This window comes from Miscanthus floridulus, chromosome 1 (genome assembly GCF_019320115.1).
Source record: "Miscanthus floridulus cultivar M001 chromosome 1, ASM1932011v1, whole genome shotgun sequence".
Classification (NCBI taxonomy): Eukaryota; Viridiplantae; Streptophyta; class Magnoliopsida; order Poales; family Poaceae; genus Miscanthus; species Miscanthus floridulus.
Window position 1 is genome coordinate 45,997,668 of NC_089580.1, and position 22,750 is coordinate 46,020,417.

The window sequence follows — 22,750 nt, forward strand, 5'->3', positions numbered from 1 at the left end:
GACAGGCAGCATCAGCTGCAGCTTTGTACACACATCAACTGACTCGGTCGCTACTGCCTACTGGCCATCAAAACCGAAATAGAATAAAAGAACAATGGAGGGAAAAAAAGAGAAGGGGGATTCACACAGAATTCAGCAAGAATTTTTCAAAATTAAAAGAAAAAAGAAAAAAAGGTTATTAACAACAAACAATGGTTTGATGCCTTCAGGACGCTGGGATTTGCTGAACCATCAAACAAGCACTGAGAAGTTTGCTTAGCAAAGCAAGCAGTCCACCTTCTGATATTCATTAGTTTTCAGAAGTTCAGGTATCATCGACCTGGGAATGGAAGACAAAGCTCGGAAATGTAGTGGTGATGTCCCTGCACAAAGTTGGCATGATTAGAACCGTAAATTGATTTGGTTGAAATAGAACCACGATTTACAATACTAGCTCATTCAGGATAATCTCATATGCTCTGCTATTATCTAAATAAATCGTGGTATTTAATGTTGTATTTGTTATTTCCAGGTAAACAGAGTTAACAGTGTACACAAAGGATCAGAATATCTTACTTGAGATATTGTAGTGTCATGTTCTTCAATAAGGAGGGATGTCTCACTACTAAATTGCGCCATTCTTCTTTGTCAATTTTCCCATCATGCTCTGTGTCTGCCTCCTCAAAAGTCTTTTAGAAAAAGAAAAAACTTAATAAGAAGATTCAAATAGCACATACAGGCGGACCAACTTGTCACATTTTCACTTGTTTGGAGTATTGACTTGAGTAATAAGTGCAGCACAGTGCATCAATCAGCACAAAAAGGATACTATTGATAATAGCTATAGCTATATACATTTTCTTGTTTATTACAAAAACAACTATATTTATTGTATTAACTAAAATAATTAATTACTAGGTGCTTTTGTGCATAGGATGGTCACGCTTTCGTTTCCTAGGCACATAGGTGAATTTGACTAAGTAATAGGTTTGAATTCTTGTGAAAATTTTCATAAGCCCAATTCAACCCCTGGGGTATCTTGATCCTTACATATAGGAAAGGTTACATATGTAAGGTATCAACAAACTTGATTCAACAAGGGGACAGACATATTATGAGTGACAACTTCAATGCACAGTGATGTTTGCAAAGATTCTGTTATCAAACTTAATTTCCAAATATGATAGCAGACAGCTACTGTAACAAGGAAGGCCAGGTGGCATGCCATTGCTTCAAGGAGATTCAGGTAGTAGGAATTGATATTGATAGAAAATTAGGGGAAGAATAGTTGATTTATTCTTTAACTAACCGAAGCAGCATAACAGAAACCATTATACAAAGCAATAACTGAATGAGACCCTATGACTTTGACTTTAAACAGTGCTTGTACCAAGATTTCCATGATAATATGAAATATTACTAAGACACAAACCAACTTCATGGTGTCTCGGTCTTTACTAGCTTGGATAATGGATACTCAAGGGGATCTCTCTTTAGAGGGCTTGGTTCAGTACTTGCAAGTTTAGGACTCTTTGGAAGACTTTGTTCTTTCCCATGATGAAGATGGGTACTACTGGCGCCTGGCGGCATGAGGGGAGTGGAACCTTCACTTCCAAGTCTACTTATATGGCCTTCTTCTATGGTGCCATATCATTCTTGGAAACATCTCTGGAAATCATGGGTCCTCCCAAGTGCATGGTTTTCCTATGTCTTGCGATTCAAAACAAGTGCTGGACAGTAGATTGGTTAGCAAAATGGGGGCTTGCACATCCTGAACAGTGTGTTCTTTGTGATCAAGAGGAGATAGTGCAACATATTCTTACTAGCTGTGTTTTTGCTAGGCAATTGTAGCATCATTTGCTGGCCCCTACTGTCCTAACACACTGCACCTGGACACCATGATAAGTGCTTTGCTGATTGTGGAGGAAATCTAGCCAAAAAATTGGAAGGCCTCAGAGAAAAGGGTTCAGCAGTGTTGTGGTCTTGGGAGCTTGGACCCTATGGAATCTCAGGAATATATGCATCTTTGATGGTGTCTCTCCATCCTTGCCGGCTGCCCAATAGTTTTTCAATGAAGAGCTGCGGATGTTGTGTTTTGCCGAAGCTCGGAAACTTCAGTATAAGATTTGCAGCTCTCCTAGTGGAGGTAAGTAGGTTGCCTTGTATGGGGTTTCTTTCCCCTCATTTTCTCTTTAGTATAAAGATTTGCAGCTCTCCTGCATGTTTGAGAGAAGAAAAAAAAACTAAACCTCTCTCACCAAATTGGACAGCATACGAGGCACCTTGTTGCCACTGCTTTGTAACATGCTTCCTTTGGAACTGCTACCCAGCTGGCCAGCCAGTGACTGCACATCCACAGTGCTTCCAAATCCCAACTAAGTTGGACCCATTCGTCTATCTCACTGTTGCCTAGCCACAGGTTCTGCCATACTGTTAGTTATGGCTGCTCTCCAGACTCCCTGATTATAATCTCAAGCCTTCCTAAGAAACTATGGGCTCTTAATTGGCTCCACACACTGTTTTCATGATTTTCAATATATAAGTCCACAAGGGCTCTACATGGAAAAGATATAGCCAGACAAGTATGTCGATACAAATATCTTAGCGCACCTTATCAATGATGCTCTCTATGACCTCATCTGAAAGATTCATTCCTGACTCCGCAAGTGTAGCAACAACCATTTGCTTTACCTAAAATAACAAAACAAGGAAATTATTAGATACGGAATGCATTAATATCAATGCATTTTTTTAGTAAACGAGCATAAAAAGTATCACAGTTAATTATCTGGCTTTAATAAGAATCACAGAAATGTTGATGTTGAAAACCCTAGGATCAAAGGATGTTGGTGTAAGTTTATGCCGATGGCTTCAGCCTTATCTAATAATCTAATAAGCACAAGCAAGGGATCATATGATGTAAATTTGTGGCTGTCTGTTTGCAGCACCACCGAACATACTCAAGTTAGCGTAAATCCTTCTAACATATAGATCAATTGGCACAAAATCTCTCTTAACCAGCAACAAAGCAATCCAAACTTATGGATGTAGAATATGGGTCTTTTTGTTAACAAGTCAAAACAATATACAAAGAATGTGGTTGAGAACTACAGCATGCAGCCACAAAATGGCTCAGTACAAATTTGAGGGCAACTATGATTCAAGTGAACTAAATATATGAAAATCGAACTATCCTACAAATGGAAACCAGAAAGAGATGGTAATCCAGATTCTTTTCAGGGTGATGGTATGATAGCATTTAGCCAGCTGGAACTGGGTTTGGCAATACATTAATTCTGAAGATATGTGACCATTAGTTATAAGGGAAGAAAAATGGAATAACAAAGAACTTAAACATGAAGGAAAAGTGAAGGCAAATGATTGGATAAGAAAACAACTGGAAACTAGCCAATTTGATTATACCAGCCATTGTCAGGATTGTAAAACATTTGTTAAAACAAAACCATATAACTCTACAAACATGCTAAGTTCCAACACAGCACATAGATTAGTTAGATACCTCCTGTCTTTCAATGAAGCCTTGTTGCTTGAGGTCATATAGTTGGAATGAAACTGCAAGGATTGTAAAGTCAGCAGGGATATTTTTCTCTCAAATACAAAAATAAAGATTAAAAGCAGGCATAACGCAGAAGAAAGAAAGAAAATGGGCATATGCTAAAACAAATTAATGAAATTGCTTATGCATCACTGTGCACTACTAAACAACAAGAGAGTTACAACCCATATTGACATTCCCCCGTGAATGACCACTAGTCATCAGATGGCATCCAAAGTACACAAATCTATAGAAGGATCACAATCTGAGTCAATACAAGTAACTTCATAACACTTATTACTCCTCCAATCTGATTTAATTGTGCATGCCATGGTAGCTTAATGCATACAGGAGGAATTAGGGTCTGTTTGCACAGCTCCAACTCTGAGATCTATGCTGGATCTGCAGTTTATAGACTAAATTAAAGTGGTTTAAATATTTATATCTAATCTAAACTATAAACGGAATGAGTCATGTAAATGCACTTGACATGCCTGTAGCTCCAGATCCAGGATTTCCTAGAGCTACAGATACAGCTCTGCCAAACAGTGCTTAATAGTTTCTTTTTGACATAGTTTTCACCAAATTTCTGTCTACCATCACTACAAATAAGGAATCACAGGGAAATTTGGGGAAAAGCCCAAATGACATCTAATTGCAGACTAATTCAAACTTACCTAGGCCACCTATATCTAAGACTGGCGCATACTAAATGCTGCAGCGAAAAAAACACAGTAGGTAGTTGTAAGTTGTAACACATTATGATGTTAATCTCATGAGTTGTGGCATTAAAATTAGTTGCCACAGTTTGGCATGGCACTATTAGGAGCCAATTAGCAGAACTTCTGGATAGAGGTGGTGAATATCAAAGTGGTTCTTTACAAAACCATGTACCAGTAACCTTCAAGTTATATCTCTTAGTACAGAACATAGATATTTATGCAATAATAATGTTAAGTCTATTTCTACTCTCATAAGTTCGCTTAAGAAACTATGAAATAGGAAGTGTCATTTGTAACACTGTATCATCTTGCACTTATTTATTTTTGAACTATACTATTCATTTTTACCACATCAACATAGTCTGCTGTTATGTTCATGCCTTGTTTTGGAATCAAACAAACTGTGCATATGCCCTAAGTATCACAAACTTACACTCAATCTTCTCATCTAGGGGAGCATTGGGATGAAATACTGAGAGCGCCCGGGCAAATTCTTAAAATCCAAGAATTCCATTGTGTTTTGTATCAAACAAGTCAAATACCTGCAAGAACAATGACAATGGCTATAGCAAAACGCTGTCATACTAACTGAACAAAAGTATGCATCCACAGGATCTCACTTGACTATTTTTCATTGGACACAGTTAGTGACATGTGAACACAGCAGGCATAAATGATTATTTCATTATTAAAAGTTCTGATTGGCACGTGTAGTAAAGCAGAGAATAGGTGGGTTCAGATGGTTTGAATGCAAGTGATTGTGAGTATGAACTGTGTCTTTGTAGAAAAGGGACAGTTAAAAGGGTACAGCCCTATGTTGTTGATATTATAGCTTCAATCAACAAATACTTGATCATGACTGAATACCACTAATAGTGCTACAATATTTTTCATTGCACAACTACAAAATGCAAACAGCATGCAAAGTAGCCTTACACGATCAGCAAACAAACTCTCCTTCTTGTTAGTCTTGAACAACGCCAACTGAAACTCCTCCTGCAGTCAGGACATGAGCACCACAACCCAGATTACTCATCACGATCATGTGTGTACACATAGAGCAAGAACGTTGTATTCTTTTTCCTCAAAGAAGAAATAAAATAGCGGTATTGACCCACTAACCTTGTTGATCTTGTTGATCAGTCCATCATCAATAACGGCACTGCTGATCTTCTTGAACAGCTCATACAACGCCTCGACCTCGCTCACGCTAACTGCAGGTAAAGTTTTACAAGCAGACCAGGGAGTAAGACAAACAGAAGACAGTTGATTATGGTACTACGAACGAAGAATTGATGGCAGCAACGGAGACGGGGAAGCAGCTTGGACGTACACACGGTCTCCCTAGCAAGCACCTCCGGATCCTCTAGGCACTTGGGCTGCTTGAGGTCGATGTCGCAGCACTTGAGGAGCACGCCAAGTAGGTGCTTCACTCCATCCAGGCACTGCAACATGGTACCGCCGCCGCCTCTGCTAACCAAGCATCGACGGGCGGGAGCAGCAACTCACGGCACCAAAAATACCCACCCCCACCCCCCGGCTCCCCCGGCCTAAATGAACGCCCGGCGATGGAGATAATCCACCGGATTCGGACGACCGACGCGGGATCGGCGTGGCGGGGATCGGATCGAGGCTCGGCGAGACGCACGATTCGACGGGTAGGATTTGCTGCGCGGTGCCCGAGGCTCGTTGTGGCCGGCCGCCGGAGGAAGGTTCCGGTAGCCGTCTTCGTGTTTGTTCAAATTCTAAAAAAGTGCGTCAGAGCATTAAATATAGATGAAAAAAAAACTAATTATATAGTTTGGTGGGAAATTACGAGACGAACTTTTTGAGCCTAATTAGTCTATGATTAAATATTAATTGTCAAATAAAAATGAAAGTGCTACAGTAGCCCCTAATTTCAACTTCATGAAACTAAACACGCGCTTTGATTTTTTATCAGGAGCATTTCTTTCCCTCTTTTGTTCTCCTGTTATCACGTCCTTCGACGCCTTGTGCTGCGACCATTTTCCCCCCTCTATTTTCTCAGGTATATATATACATACTGATTTTGTATTGAAAAAAGCAAACCGCTACGTCAAAAAAAAAATACGATTCTAGATTTAAGACAAGTCGTTTTAAAAAAAAAGATTAAGTTTGTATTAAGTAATATCAACAATTATGACTCTAAATGAATTTACTATAAAATATTTATAAATAATCTAATTATACTTATTCGGCATCATAAATGTTTATATTTTTTATATGAATTTAGCTAAATTTGAAATTATTTGACTCTATGAAAACAAGAATTGCATTTTTGTGGGCGGTGGGGAGGGGAGTATGCTTGAACGTGGCTGACTTAGGAGTAGATAAATAGAATGATTCTAGTAGGGAATTTTCGGCACAATATTTGTTTGTTTGTATGAATGTGTTTTGGTAGTAGAATGTGGAATGAATTTGTGCATTGTGAAGATAAAAGCATCACTACATATGTTGGCTCATGTTGGAAGCTTTGTAACTTGGTTTATATGCAATTAACATGAGCTATATATGTAATGTTGAGCACATCTATATTGGGATGTGAATTGTCAATGCTATTACTACCCGAAATCATATGGAACTAAAATGGGAAACTATAACTATTGGGTATCAATATTAGGGATACCCGGCCACGAACGTTAATTCGTCCGGATGGTCCAAGATGTATTTAAGGTCTCGTCCGACCCTGAGGGCGCGAGCTCCGTCTCACCCGACCCTGAGGCCGCAGGCCCCATCTCGCCAGACCCCTCAGGCGCGGGATCCGTCTCGCCAGACCCCTCGGGTCGGGCCTCGTGTCGCCCGACCCCAAGGGTGCGAGCCTCATGTTGCTCGACACCTCGGCCGCGGGCTTTGTACGGCTTCTGATAGGAGTACCTGTTAACCACGCCGCCCGCCGGAACAGAGTGGAGCGCCGCGACCGGCTGACGACGCCTGCGTATGGCACCTGTGACGAACAAGGCCACGACGTGGAGCCATCCCCGTCATTATCTACAGGATCGGCGGGACCTGCATAAAGGAGATGAAGGACGCCGCGACCCTGGAGGCCTTCTTCTCCCTCGCTTTTCTCTTTTTATCTCTCTTTCTCTTTTCTGTAACATGCGCCTTCCCCTTTATCTATAAAAGGGAAAGCAGGACGCTCCATGAGGGGGCAAGCATGCACACGCACGAGCACACGGCTGAACGAGTTCAACAAGACTCAACTCCGTTCGATCTTTTCACCAAGAGACTTGGCACCTTCTCTCTCTCGCCTGTTTGTAACCCCTACTATAAACCAAGCGCTGGTAACACGAGCAGTCTCAAACTAGACGTAGAGACGCTCTGTTTGAATCAGTATAATCCTTGTGTCCTCCGAGCGACATCTGGGCCAGACGCGTAGATACAAATTTACTCGTCGACGGTTCGAAACACCGACAGTTAGCGCACCAGGTAGGGGTCTTTTGCTCGTCTTGACATCCACATCAGGCCTCGAATGGCTAGTCACGGCATCAGCTAGGTCCCGGGTGCGCGAGTGCGCTTTAGGAGCCTGGACTTCATCATCACAACGGAGAGAGTTGGCGCAGGCTCTCGCCGCCATCCAGCCTCTCCACTTCGTCAGCCTCGACGTGATCGTCGAGGCGCTTGAGGAGCTGCAGCTGCACGTGTCGAAGGCCTATGCCCCCAGGAGCGACCGGCTCCTCGGCTTCGAGTATGGGAGGCTAGAGCGCCAACTCGACGCCCTCCTAGGACCCCAGTCGTCCTAAGAGGAGCTACGCTGCCTTACTAAAAGGATCTAACAATGCCTAGAGGAGGGTGAATAGGCGTATCTAAAAATTTACTGCAAATGCTAATTCAAATATGTCAGTCAATGTCAGAAGTCCCGGCGTTTGGGTCGGAACTCCTGACGTTGTTAGAAGTTCTGGTGCAAACGTCAGCAGTTTCAATGCCTACGTGAACTACAAAAGCAGTGCCAAATCTAACTTTGCGGATAAATAATCTTACAACCTCACTTCCTAGTGGTTTGGTGAAGATATTGAGTCACTCCCTTGACGTCGTAATACCTCCAAACCATAGATTGAGTCCAAACCCTAAAATGGAAGTTTGAGAGAGAAAGAGACAAACAAATACAAGTAATCTTTAGCAATCACAACAACAACAACAACAACAAGCACGCGGGACACAAGGATTTATCCCGAGGTTCAGCAACCCCACAAAGGAGCTCCTACGTCCTTGTTGAGTTGACCACCAAGGTCGGAGTCTCTTCCACCTCCTTGCCTCTCTCAAAGCGACGACAAAGGTCACTTGAGCTTTCCACTAAGAAATCAAAGGGTGATACAAACTTTCCAAGGCTCTTCCACAAGATGGAAGCTCTTGGGCAACGCCTAGCCAGCTAGGGGCAAAGCCCTAAGAGTAATAGATGCAAAATCAACTGGCTTAACGAAGAAATCAAGTGCTCAAGCTTGCCAAAGTGATGCTCTCACTTAATCCACTCTCCTTTCACTCAAACCCTAAGGGAATCGAAGATTAGAGCAAAGAGGGAAGGAGACGGGTGCTTTAGTTGCTTGGGAGCTGTTGAGCATGAAGTGGGTCAGCTATGAATGAGTCCCTTCCACGATTAGAAGTGAAGAGAGGGGTATTTATACTCCAAGTGAAAATCTAACCATTCAGATCTACATCAGAAGTTTCGACGTAGATCTTGGGACTTCCGACGTTAATAGAAAACACTATTCACAAAGGGTCAGAAGTCCATGCGAGAAAGTCAATGTTGAAACTCTCGGCAAACGTCGGGACTTTCGACGGTTGGAACTTCCGACGAATGTCGGGACTTCCAACGTGCGCAGTTAAACAACCAGCCAGCACCGCTGATGCCGGGACTTCCAGCTTGGGCCGGGACTTCTGACAATCAAAACTTCTGACGTACTTTGGGAGTTCCGACGAGCGCAGACGGCTGGCCAGTAGAACCACCGATGTCAAGACTCCTGTCTTGGGTCAGGACTTTCGACTGTCGGAAGTTCTGACTCATGTCGGGACTTCTGACGTCCACAATCACCACGCAGGCTAAGTGACTGAGAGTCAGAACTTCTGGCAAGAGTCATGACTTTCGACAGTTGGGAGTTCCGGCTTACATCGAGACTTTCGACACCGACAGTCACAAAAAAATAATCTATGTGCTCGTGGAGTGCTAGAGTGTCTCTCTTTTGATTTTATTTTAATGCTTGAGCATTCTATCTTCCTCAGACCAACTAAATTTGCATCCCTCTTTATAGTGCGACAGATTCTAAACTCAAAAACAAAATTAAAACCTTTGGAGAGCGTTTTGAATTTGTCCACCTTTTCAACTTCAAGAATTAAAGGATACTATTTTATCTTTATCGACTCTTTGATTCTTTCATGGGACTAATAGCTACGACATATCTCATTAAGATCACATTAGTCCCTAATTTGGATGTCATCAATACACCAAAACCCACATAGGGGGCAAATGCACTTTCAATCTCCCCTTTTTTGGTAATTGATGACAACCAACTTAGGCTTTTATAAGAATGAAAGAATTTAAAGCTTTTGAACCCCAAAATTTATGAAGAGCTCCCCCTTGATGTATGCATGAATTTGAATATCAATTTGAATCATCTATACATGATTTGCATACCTCAAGACAAAAGCTCCCCCTAAATTTTGCAATCCGTGGGGTGCAATAAGTGTGTGTGAACAAATAGATATCCGTGAAAAGAAATTGCAATATGACATGTTATTTCACACAACAAATAAAAAGAATACGATGGCCAACATTTCAAAGTAGAAATTTGAAGCAACACATGGCCATCAAAATACATGCACCATCACAAGTAGAGACAAGACAAGTTAATAAGCTAGATAGATAATCATGGCTTATCCTACAATCATTCATCACAAACATATATAGATATTTGTCCATCACAAAGTGGCCACCACATGACAAAGTGCTTACATGCTAAGGGTTTTAAAAGTCTCGAAATAAAATAACCAACTAACTTATTACAAGATATCAAAGCCTAACACTCCCCCTTTGTCAACAAGTGCCAAAAGGGGTAGGCCGCATAAAAAACCAACTACTCATCCTCATAGTCATCATCCTCATCGTGGTCACCATCGTCGTCTTCATCATCATCGTCCTCGATGTAATCCTCATCTGCTTTCGTTGCCTTGCCCTTGCCATGAGGGCGAGAAGTCACATCATCTTCGTAGGCCGCACAAGCCTCATCATATAGAGCCAATGGATCATGGGGAGGCACAAATGGTGGTGGAGGAGAAGAGACAATCCCTACATGCTGTTCCAACCGATATAGCCTCTCTTGCATGTCGTACTCATGTTGAGCACTAGCACAACACTGTCCAAACATGTATGTCATTAGGAACTTAAACTTGTTGGGCTTCTTTCCATAGGAGGACAAAGAGAGAGGCTCGACACTAGAAGAGTGAGCAACAGCAGTAGGTGTTGAAGCACCACGGTGAGAGCGAGAACCCAAAGCACCTTTCCCTTTAGCTTTGGCTGCATTAGCTTTCTCCCTCAGTTCTCTAGCAGCAATGATGGAGGTCTTGTTGGATATCTTGAGGAGCTTTTGCTGAGTGTCATAGGGAAATTGGATGCCAGATACTTGCTCAATGACATGCATAATGTACGGTGCATAGGGAAGATGCTTTACCAGATCCTCAGTAGCATCATGTATCTTGTTCCAAATGTATCTGCTGATGAAAATTTTCTAAAACTCATCACCAAATCGCTGAAGCACCTTCTATGAATCATCACGAAGGTAGGTGGAGTCATCTACCTTTAGATACAAGATCTATTGCAAGATGTTGTTCAGAACATAATAGTAGGGCTTCAGAAACACTGTCTAGCTATCAGCTGTGTGTCCATCAAGATACATATGTTGGTACTCCTCCAAAGCGAGATCCTCATACTCAGTCAACTCAGTAGCAGTGTGGTCATTGTGACTCAAACTAAGAAGGCGAGAGAAAGTGATGAAGTCCACCTTATAATGCTTGCCTTCAGTGGTCCAATGAATAATGTCAACAGCATCAATAGGGTCTCGCTCATGATGATAAAAAGCATAAAACTGATAGATTAGCTCGTTGTTCTAATGCTTCCTAAACTCTAGCAGGTAGGACAACCCCATTGAGTGTATATTCTGAACCATCTACTTTAGCTTGGGTTCCTTGTACTTGCCAAGAGAGTATGCATCAATGCACTTCATCTGAAGGACCGGTAGCTCCCTCTTCTTCAAAAACTTCCGATATAGAATTGAATCATAAAAGTCATAATGGAAGGGGTGCTAGAAATGATACTCAAGTCGTAGATCCTTCTTGTCCTTAGCATAAAGGTTCCTGCCCCTCATGGACCTGATGTCCTTAACCCAGTGATGATAGTCCACTGGTAGAGGAGGAGTCCAACAACCAGCCAGATTGGGAGCCATGGCGGGCTCCCGCATGATCGGCGACACACCCGAGAAGGGAGCAAGCTGAGAGACGAAGCCTGGTCTAGTAGACAGGGTGTGAACAGGTGGAGCAATAATGGTGCGGCCGACATGCTCAAGAGCTTCCTCTTCTTCATCAACAATCAGCACATCCCCAACAAAGGCTAGGGCAGGAGGAGGAGCGGCAGCCGATGACCCTTGATCATCACGGCAACAGGCAGCATAGGAACCACCAGCACCACCACGCTGATATGACGCCTTGGTGTGACCAGACGGTCTAGGGACAGTGGCACAGTCCTGGTTCTTCTTGGAACACTTCTCCTGATGATGTGAAGGACTTCCACCATCCATGACTACAAAGAACACGAAGTGGAACTTAAGAAATAATACAAGGAGATGCAAACGAATATCGAGAAGTGAAGAAATAGGAATGGAGTGGTCACCCTAGGGTCGGGAGTTCTAGCCATAGTAAGGACTTCCGACAGCCGAGAGTTTCGGCCTGGCGTTGGGAGTTCCAACGGTCAAAATCTCCGACGGTCTCCAGGACCTCCGACGCCCAAGGCGACCATCCCATTCATGGGGCTTCAAATCACGACATACATTCATACAAGGAAGATAGAGGAGTAGAAAGGAAGAAGGAAGAGATTCAAAATGCAAGGTACATTGGAGTTAGGGTTAGGACGCCACGGTAGTACCTTGAATCGAGAAAGGAAGGAGATGAAGAGGAACTAAATTCGCAGGCCACGAAGAAATCGATGACCACGAACACCTCCACCAACAGAATCTCCACCACACAAACTAAATGTCCACCACGATCTGAGGAAAAAAATAGGGCACGAGTGGTGGAACGGGAGTGGGGAGGTCGGTACTACCGGCAAGGCCTCCAGCGGCACAAGGAGAAGGAATGGGGGCCGGAGCTCCCAGTAGGGTGGAGGTGCAGGCAGAGCATGACGTGGCGGCGTGAGGAGGAGCGAGGGCAGCACAAGGAGAGGCAATGGTGGTACGTGGAGAGAGAATGAGGGTGACAGGAGGGGAGGAGAGAGGGACCGGGCTAGGTAAAAATAAATAGGGCAACCGACTCGGCGCGGTCAAAAAGTCAGATCTATGTCGGGACTCCCGACGTACGTCGGGACTTTCGGCCGTCGGGACTTCCGATCTATGTCGAGACTTCCGACGTAGGGAAACTGAAAACCCCTCAAACTTGAACTCACTACACCATGTGGGGCAAAAGTATGATGGACACTAACATTTTCACAAGTGACTAGATTTCATTCAACCAACACAAAGCAATAGTCACTCATGAAAATTACAAAATAGATTTTGAAAGTGTCACACAATGTTTTCTTAATTCATTCTCCTAACTAGATCAAACAAAATGTGTGTGCAAGGGATCAAGCCATGTTACGAGAATCAATGATATTTAGTTCACTCCTCAAAGCACAAAATCTTGACTCATCTAGGGGCTTTGTGAAGATATTGGCTAATTGCCTTTCGGTGCTCACATGATGAATGGCGATATCTCCTTTGGCTTCATGGTCTCTTAAAAAATAATGTCGGATGTCTATGTGCTTTGTTCGAGAGTGATTTATAGGGTTGTTTGCCAACTTAATGGCACTCTCATTGTCACACAAAAGTGGAATCTTGGTTAACTCACATCCAAAGTCCTTTAGTGTTTGCTTCATCCAAAGTAGTTGGGCACAGCAAGCGCTGGCCGCCACATACTCGGCCTTGGCGGTGGATAAAGCAACAGAATTTTGCTTCTTAGAGCTCCACAACACCAAGGATCGACCAATAAATTAGCAAGTCCCGGTAGTACTCTTTAGGGTTACTTTACAACCGGCATAATCCGAATCGAAATAGCCAAGTAACTCAAAAGTTGAGCCCTTAGGATACCATAAGCCAAGATTAGGAGTGTGCACTAAATACCAAACAATTCTCTTAACGACCATCAAATGACATTCTTTCGGATTAGCTTGAAATCTTGCACACATGCATACGCTAAGCATAATATCGGGCCTAGATGCACAAAGGTAAAGAAGTGATCTAATCATGGAGCGATATACCTTTTGATCGACGTCCTTTCCTCCTTGATCAAGATCAAGATGTCCATTGGTTGGCATGGGTGTCTTGATGGGCTTGGCCTTGTCCAAGTTAAATTTGTTCAATATGTCGTTGGTGTACTTGGTTTGACTTATGAACGTGTCATCCTTGAGTTGCTTGATTTGAAATCCAAGAAAAAACTTCAACTCTCTCATCATGGACATCTCAAACCTATTTGTCATAATCATACTAAATTCCTCATAAAAACCACATTAGTACTACCAAATATTATGTCATCGACATATATTTGGCAAACAAAGATATCATTATTGACTTTGCGAGTAAACAAAGTAGCATCGGTCTTTCCTATCTCAAAACCTTGTTTGAGTAGGAAATCCTTCAAACAACCATACCAAGCTCTAGGGGCTTGTTTGAGCCCATAGAGCGCCTTATCGAGCTTGTAGACGTGGTTTGGATACTTGGGGTCCTCAAAGCCCGGTGGTTGCTCTACATACACCAACTCAGATAGGGGGCCATTGAGAAATACACTCTTCACGTCCATTTGGTATAACTTGAAATCATAATGAGCGGCATAGGCAAGTAGAATACGAATTGATTCTAGCCTAGCCACCAGTGCATAGGTCTCCCCAAAATCTAAGCCTTCAATTTGAGTGAATCATTGAGCCACCAACCTTGCCTTGTTCCTTGTTACCACCCCATGCTCATCTCGCTTGTTGCGGAAGACCTACTTGGTTCCAATCACATTTTGCTTAGGCCTTTCCACCAAGGACCAGACTTCATTCTGAGTGAAGTTATTCAACTCCTCTTGCATGGCTATCATCCAATCCAGATCATCAAGTGCCTCTTTCACCCTACGAGGTTCCAAAGGAGAAACAAACGAGTAATATTCATAAAAACTTGCTAAACGGGAACGTGTAGTTACCCCTTGCCAAATGCTCCATAATATGTTATCAACGGGATGATCCCATTGAATGGTTTGATGCACTCTAGGATGTGGCACTTGAGTTGATCTTTGGATAGGGCCATCATCATGGTCATGATCGATAGGAAGATCATAATCATGAGCTTGTGGAGGGTTGACTTCACTTAGTTCTTCATTGATGACTTGAGGGTGAACTTGCTCATTGTTGAAACCATCTTCATAAGAATGACCTTGTGCTTCATTTGATCTCCCATCTTGATTTTTTTCTTGTTGCGGAAGCTTCACCATGTTCATTGGATGAAACATGATGAATGGTTGGATCAAGATCGTCATGCACAACATGATCTTCATCTTCATCTTCGACGAGCTTTACTTCACCAATGGCAAGCTTCCTAATTGCTTTGTGTGGAGCTTCTTCATTCCCTATATTCTCAACATTGACTTGCTCCTTTTGAGAGCCGTTGGTTTCATCAAAAGTCACGTCTACCGTGATTTCAATCAAACCGGTGGTTTTATTGAAAACACGATATCCATGTTTGTTAGTACCATAACCAAGCATGAAACCTTCATCAACCTTTGGTGCAAACTTAGAGCTTTTGGATTTCTTGTTAAGTATGAAATACTTAGATCCAAAAACTCTAAAGTAGTGCATCTTAGGCTTTTTACCGGTTAGAAGTTCGTAGGCGGTCTTTTCTCTTTTCTTGTGAAGATATAAGCGGTTGATAGCATGGCATGCCATGTTGACCGCTTCCACCCAATAGTTGGTTGGAGTCTTGTATTCATCCAACATTGCTCTTGCGGCTTCTATGAACATTCGGTTCTTCCTCTCCACAACACCATTTTGTTGTGGAGTGTATGGAATCAAAAACTCATGCTTGATTCCTTCTTTATCAAGAAACTCTTCAATGTTGGTGTTCTTGAACTCCGTCCTATTGTCACTTCTAACTCTCTTGATTTTGACATCAAACTCATTTTGGGCTCTTCTTGCAAACTTCTTGAAGATAACTTGGACTTCACTCTTTTCATGCAAAAAGAATACCCAAGTAAAACGAGAATAATCATCAATAATTACAAAACCATATTTGTTACCACCAATGCTTATGTAAGTGACGGGTCCAAATATGTCCATGTGAAGCAACTCCAATGACCTTTCAGTTGTCACAACATTCTTGATGGGATGTTTAGCTCCAACTTGTTTTCCCGCTTGGCATGCGCTATAAATCCTATCTTTCTCAAAAGAAACATTTGTTAGTCCAAGAATGTGTTTGCCCTTTTGAAGTTTGGCCAAGTTCCTCATCCCAACATGGGCAAGTCGGTGATGCCATAACCAACTCATGCTAGATTTTGCCATTAGACAAGTCTCAGGATTTACTCTATTTGATGTGAAATCAACTAAATAGAGTTTCCCTTTTAAATGACCCGTAAATGCAATAGAGGAATCCTCCCTTCTATAGACTTCTACACCCTTATTCATAAAGAGACAATTGTAACCCATCTCACAAAGTTGTGAAACGGACAACAAATTGTATCTCAACGAATTCATAAGTAAAACATTAGAAATGGAATTATCATTTGATATAGCGATTTTACCCAAACCGAGGACTTCTCCTTTTCTTTCTTCTCTAACTCAACAAAGTTAGTTGTATATGCATTCACATCAATTTTATAACATCTTTTACAACCATCACTAGTGGAGACATTAGAGTCTTCGGTTGCCTTAGGAGAAGTTGAAGTGCTAGCCCAAAGAGTACTATAGTTTAGCTCAAGATTTTGATATTTTTCTTCCAAGCTTGTGAGGCTTTTTTGAGCTATACTCTTCTCATTCATGAGGCTAGCTACTTGATCATTAACCGAGGAATGTTCCTTAGTCAATTTCTCTATTGAGTTATTGGCTAAAGACAATTCTACGGTTAACTTCTCAACCTTCATCTTTTCCTCGGCGATAGATGCTTCAAGTGTAAGATTTTTCTCTCTCTCTTGAGTGATTATATCTCCTTGCATCTCTAAGCATCTATCCCTCTTTTCTAATTTCTTCATTAGCATTTTTATTTTAGAGAAAGCCTTTTTTACCAAATTTCTTTATCATAGTTGCTTCAATTTCTTCTATGTTCTCATCACACTATCATTCTCATCACTAGAGGAAATGGGTGTAGTATGTACCTTCTCCCCTTTTGCCATGAGACAAGTTAGGGTATAGTAGTTGTTGTCGATGAGGTTGGAGAAGAGCCTCGGTGGTGAAGATAGGTTGGAGAAGAGTTTTGGTGGTGAAGTTGAGTCGGGGAAGATCATGGTCGGTGAAGAAGAGTGGTGGATGGCGATGTTTGCGACTCCTTTCTTCTTCTTCTCATCATCACTTGAGTCACTATCACTTGACTCCCATTCTTCCCCAAGATGAGCTTCACCTCTCTTCTTGCCTTTGTTCTTCTTGTCTTCATCCTTGTCATGCTTGTGCTTCTTTTTCTTATTAGGACAATCAGCTATGAAGTGACCGGTTTGACCACATCCATAGCAAAATTTCTTTTTAAACCTTCTCTTTCCATCACCATAGGTTTTGTGGTTGTTTTTCTTCTTCATAAACTTTCTAAGATTTCTAATCACAAATGCAACCTTGACAGGGACTTTCTAAGATTTCGTATCGCCCGATGCCAAGGGTGCGGGCTCCGTCTCGCCTGACCCCTCGATGGGGACTCCACCACGCCTAACCCCTCGAGTGTGGATTCCACCTTGCTAAGCTGGTGGAGTAGATAGTGACAGTTTCATTATCTGCAACCTCCCATTGTTCCTGGCTGATTCGGCGTGAACATGGTTGGAGCACCTTCCGCCCAATTGGATTCAAAGTTGGGCGGACCTAAAGGAGATTTTCGTGGGAAACTTCTAGGGCACCTACGCGCGTCCTGAGAACCTGTGGGATCTTAGAAACTGCCAATAGAAGTCTGGGGAAACTCTACATAAGTACATCCAACGCTTCTCCTGGCTATGCAATGAGCTGTCCGACATCGCCGACGCCGACGTTATAGGAGCCTTCCTGTCCGAGACCACCTGTGAGTCCTTGGTTCACAAGCTAGAATGCAAGGGCCCATGAACCACCAAGGAGATCCTCGACATCACCACCAGCCATGCCTCTAGCAAGGAGGCAATCAGAGCAATTTTTGACCGTTCCAAGGGCAAGGTGAAGCGGGACGAGGACGCCGGTGAAGGTGCCTCCAACCGCCCCAGTAAGAAGAAGAACAAGAAGCGGCGCGAGGGCTCGCTTATGGCCGCTGCCAACCATAAGGAGGATAGAAAGCCCGCCGAGGGCACCCCAGACCACTTTGAGAAGTTGCTCGAAGGGTCATGCTCGAACCATGCCTTCTCCGTCAAGCACCTATACAAAGACTATTCCCTTATGAAGCAGTTCCTGTCCGGTGGCTCCAATAAGGGAGCATAGGAAGGAGCCCAAGCTAGCAGCAGACGACACCAAGGCGAAGGATAGCAACTTTCCAATGCTGGATGGCTGCCTCATGATCGTCGAGGGGTCAGCAGCCTATGACTCTAAGCGCCGCCAGAAGCTTGTGCGCCATGAGGACTATACGGCCGAGCTGGCCATGCCTTCCTTTTTCTAGTGGTTGGAGTCCACCATCACCTTTGATCGAACCGACCAACCGAAAAGCGTCTCGCAACCAGAAAGATACTCGCCCATGGTCGACCCAATCGTCGGCACGAAGCGGCTCACCAAGGTGCTGATGGATGGAGGCAGTGGCCTTGACATCATGTATGCTGAGACGCTTGACACCGTTGGCATCACCCGATCACGCATCTAGCCAACCGGGTTGCCTTTCCATGGCATTGTGCCTAGAAAGCAGGTCATGCCGCTCGGGTAGATCGATCTACCCGTCACCTTTGGGAATCCGACCAATTACAGGACAGAGACCCTTACCTTCGAGGTGGTTGGGTTCCATGGGACCTGCCACGCCATCCTGGGATGTCCATACTATGTGAAGTTCATGGCTGTCCCCAACTACACCTACCTCAAGCTCAAGATGCCCGGCCCAAAGGGGGTCATCACTATCGAGGGTAGATTTGAGCAAGCCTACCACTACGAGCAAGACTGCATCATCTAAGCGGCTACGCTCGTCGCCCCCTATGCTCCCGACTGCCCTGTCCACAACATAGGAAGGGCATCGGTGGAGGAAGCAACCAAGGCAGTGGCGGTGCTCAACCAACCGAGAATCGGCAAGGCGGTCATGACCTCTGGTGGCAGCGATGGCTTAGCTGGCCCCTCCATCTAGGCGTTCACCCCCCTAGAAGGGGTTGACCTGATCGAGGTGAGTTTTGACCTTTCCCCATGAGGGAATGCCATCACCGAGCCATCCGCCTAGAAAGTGTCATCTCCCGAGCCAAGGCCCGCCTACCGACCTCCTTTGCCGGCCTACCTCTCCAACAACAAAAACCAAGATAAGTCCCATCCTCCTAACCCTCTTGCTTCACTTATTTCTATAGTTGTCTTCTTTAACCCGAGCCACCCCAGTGGTAGCTCGGCCCATGGAAACTAAGAACGGTGTTTCTAAAATACAAAAAATGCTTTCTCGCTATCTCATCCTCAATCCTTAGTGACACCCGACCCTAGCAACGGCAAGGGGTCGGGCCTCACTCGGGGGGCTGATAAGAGCATACCCATTCAGAAACAATCACTGTGCCTAACCCCTTCTTACGTTAGGATCTAAAAGCGAGAGCTGTGCAAACGAACACTGAGTAAAGTTGGTCGGACTGCAAGGAACCTACGCCCCAGCGGCTATGGCGTTCTTGCTCACCAGCGTGATCAGGGTTCTTTCATCCGCGTCTTAAGCTTTGTAGCCTTAACAATGGAAAAGGGTCAGAATACAATAACCTTTTCATAACACAAAAGAACTAAAACTTGTTCATTTATTACAAGACCATCACTTCGTTTATCCAACTAATTATTTTTTTGGTCGGTGATCTCATCCTCTATCTTGGCAGATAAGTCCTATGCCGGGCCACCTCCTTCTCGATGTCCTCTAGCTCAGCGTCAGAGTAGCTGGGCGCGAAGCCTTGGCTTATCATCGTAGGTAAGGAAGGGATACGAAGCTAAAAACGCTCCCACGACCCATTTAGGCCTAGGGGTTCGAAGGTTGACCCACCGATGGGTTCACAACCGCTCCAAGGCGTCTTTAGAGTGAGGGGTGGAAAGGGATGGGCCCGCTAGCGGCCAGTACTCAGGTGCATGGGCACCGCAGGTATCCTGGCCCACGTTTGAGTCTTGGTCGGTTCACAGTCCATGGGTTTTCCTTGAAGAAAGGCAGTGAGCCCTTGGGACCGGTTGAACATACCCAAGAACTATATGGACTAGCCACTAGAAATCTAGAGTCAGTCACCAGCTGATCCATGCCGGACCCCCGTGAATGGGACGCCGAGGCCCCACTCGGACCAGCCCATTAACAGCTCACCGAGCTCCATGATTTGACCATCGAGGAAAACATGGCACGGCTCAACCCCTCCATTTTATCAAAAAAACCCTTGAATGAGGACGATTACAAGATGAGCTGACCCCTCGACTGGTTCCATGCTACGTGTGGAGGCTCAGGAGAAATTGGACTCGCAAAGAGACTGAATACGTGGTCGCATGGCCATGATGGATCGATCCGAGGGGTCAGAATTAAGAGAAATCCTCTCCAGCCCTCCGAATCCCACAGCTACATGTTCCCAAGGAGTCCGATCGCGACAAAAGGGAATCGCAACCCTACCAAGACACCCTGCGGGCTACAAAGGGAGACCGAGGCCCTTAGAGTCCTCCTGCCTGAAAAAAGCCTTCAAAAGAGTATTCTACTCCTCCGCAGGCTCGGGGCTACTGTCGGGTATCGATATTAGGGATACCCGGAGGAAGAAAGTTAACGGCCACGAACGTTAATTCGCCTAGATGGTCCAATACGTATTTAAGATCTCGCCCAACCCCGAGGGCACGAGCTCCGTCTCGCCAAATCACGAGGGCGCGGGCCCCGTCTCGCCAGACCCTTGGAGTCGGGCCCCATGTCACCCAACATTAAGGGCGCGAGCCTCATGTCGCCCGACCCCTCGGGCGCGGGCTTTGTATCGCCCGACCCCAAGGGTGCGGGCTCCATCTCTCTCGACCCCTCGACGGGGACTCCGCCTCGCCTGACCCCTCGAGAGCGGATTCCGTCTCGCCTGACGGGGTCCATACCACCTCCAACCACTACGGGTCTAAGGGTACGACCCAAGGATCAAACTTCTGACACCGGGAGGGAAGCGGGCACATCTCAACGTGACCCGTGGCCACGACAGACCATACCTGGGGGCTCACGTCGCCAACAGTGTCGGGCGTGCCGGCGTTGTGCTGCCTAATCCCCGTACGACTTCTGACAGGAGTACCTGTTGACCACGCCGCCCGCCGAAACGGAGTGGAGCGCCGCGACCGGCTGACGACGCCTGCGTATGGTGCCAGTGACGAACAGGGCCGCGACGTGGAGCTGTCCCCGCCCTGGAGGCCTTCTTCTCCATCGCTTTTCTCCTTTTCTCTCTCTTTGTCTCTCTGTAACCTGCGCCTTCCCCTTCATCTATAAAAGGGGAAGCAGGACACCCTATGGGGGGGCAAGCACGCACACGCATGAGCACACGGCTGAACGAGCTCAACAAGACTCAACTCCATTCGATCTTTTCACCAAGAGACTTGAGACATTCTTCCTCTCTCACCCGTTTGTAACCCCTACTACAAACCAAGCGCCGGTAACACGAGCAGCCTCAAACTGGATGTAGGGACGTTCCGCCCGAACCGGTATAATCCTTGTGTCCTCCGATCGCACCATCGGGGCCAGACGCGCAGATACAAATTTATCCGTCAGTGGTTTGAAACACCGACAATAACTAATGGTAGAATTTTCCAATCTGCTCCTCTTGTTTTTCTTGTACACCGCAAACAACATAAACTTATCCATGAGTAAAAGGATCTTAAATTGCAAGACCATGTGTAAACTTGGAGCTTTAATTTGGCACTCGAAAAATATTTAAGACCCTAGATATTTAACTTGGAATTTTTCGTATCCCAATCTATCCTTACGATTTTTTTCCAGATTTTTTGGAAGGTTAGGGACATTTTCTGTGGTTTAAAAACCTTGTCAAGTATTTACCGAATTCTTTTAACTAAAGACAACAAAACTGGCGTCAAAACCACTTCAAATCAGGATAGTAATTTGGACGGTTTTACGAGTTCAGTGGGTAAGATATCCGGTTTTAAAATTTGAGGAGAAAAATTGGAATACGATGAGTCGGGTCGAATGATGAGCGCATACAAATATTTTCATGAGAAGCCGCATGTTCTGGCCCAACCCAACAACCCCCAACCCATATTTCGATCTGATGCTTCCCACCGGGCCGATCCATTCTCAAGAAGGTCCGGTACATGATTAAGCACTTGCACACGTATCTGTTGGCCCAGACACGAAGCCGTACCCGTATGTGTTAGCACGGCACATTGTGCTAAGCTTTGGTTTCACTAGCTTGCCTTTTTGGATTGAACACTTGAGAAGAGAGGCTCGGCTACGCACAGGCACAGCGCCTCCGCCTCTTGTTTCGGCCAGTCTCGCTGTGGTGACCACCGCCGGCCGGACAGGGACAGGGGCGCTGCAGACAGTGTCAAAACTCCGGCCGCTCCTGATCACCGGAACGGTGCCGGATTCCGCCCAACCCACCACCCACCAATGTCCAATGGCATGCAAGCCGTACGTACAGTGCAGGCGGAGAAGAAGCACAGAATCGATCATCAACAATGACGGCGGTGGTGCGACGACGGCCGGCACCAGCAGCAGCACGTACGGGTACGGGTACGGGTAGGACGGCGTTCCCATGGATTTGGCCTAACACATACAGGAAAGAATGGAGTAGGTGCCGCTACTCGTATACTGCAGTGTGTGGGCCGGAGATTCCTACCTAACCAAGCGTCCGCATGTAGGCTGTGTGGGCTGTGGCGGTCCGGAGCCAGTCCCCAGTGCATGCAGTGAGTCCTGACCTGAACCACCAGTTTCCCCCACCAACTTCACACTCGCCTGGG

The 22,750-nt window shown here is 44.9% G+C and overlaps 1 pseudogene; it reads right to left on the reverse strand.

The window, feature by feature from the left end:
• Nucleotides 1-551: 551 nt before the first annotated feature.
• On the reverse strand, nucleotides 552-5,990 carry LOC136509201 (calcineurin B-like protein 3; annotated as a pseudogene).
• Between the last annotated feature and the right edge of the window lie 16,760 nt (nucleotides 5,991-22,750).